This window comes from Meleagris gallopavo, chromosome 1 (genome assembly GCF_000146605.3).
Source record: "Meleagris gallopavo isolate NT-WF06-2002-E0010 breed Aviagen turkey brand Nicholas breeding stock chromosome 1, Turkey_5.1, whole genome shotgun sequence".
NCBI classification, from domain to species: Eukaryota; Metazoa; Chordata; class Aves; order Galliformes; family Phasianidae; genus Meleagris; species Meleagris gallopavo.
The window spans coordinates 74,170,692-74,171,560 of NC_015011.2; positions in this window are offsets into that span (position 1 = coordinate 74,170,692).

The window sequence follows — 869 nt, forward strand, 5'->3', positions numbered from 1 at the left end:
TTTTCCCCACAGCAAGGTTTCTGGTATAGTTTGTGGTTCCCATTTGATTATTTTTTTCAGCTGCTTGCACTTCTTAGTTTCATGTTTTTATTGCTTACCTCAGTCTCAAGATAGTGGTTTTGAGATGGTTTGTTATACATTTTCCTATCCTCCATCCGAACCTGTTCTGCTACTGAAGTACAGTACAGTGTATTTCTGAATCAAGAGCTAAAATAACACATGGTTAGGGGGAACATCAAGTGGTGATTTTTTTTTTTTTGTTAGTATCAGCATAATATCTGCTTTATACTTTGCTGCTCTACATTCTGATATCTGTAAATCTCTCAGTTACCATTGAAATTAGTATCCTATCTCTGTTAAAGAAGGCAAGAAAAACTGTGGAAATCAAGAGCTGATTACCACTGTTAGTCTTGTATCTCTTGAACTTCATAGTCAACTGAATTCTGGTCATAACATGTTCTGTGTGGAATTATTCTTTGGAAGCAAATTCAGAAGCGAACTAACTTCACGAAAACATTAAGGTAAATGTTGTTATAACTGTAACCTACTGTAAATATTTTAACTAGAAAATACATAAACAGGCAAACATATTCTAGAGGATGGGAATGGGTGATCATTTCTTAATTCTCATTTCCAAAAGAAAGAAGCCATTGCACCATCTGCAACAAATCAAAATAAACTATGAAGAAAACAGGATTTGCCTTTTATGCTTCATTGAATAGAGCCCTTCATTAAGGGGAAAATAATGGTACTTCAATGTGAAATGTGGCTTTGTTTTAAAAGTTAAATATTGAAATCATTTGGAAAAGAAATGTAGAGGAGAGGAGAATTGATGTGATCAAAGTACCCAGCTCCCTCTGCTTTCTGAT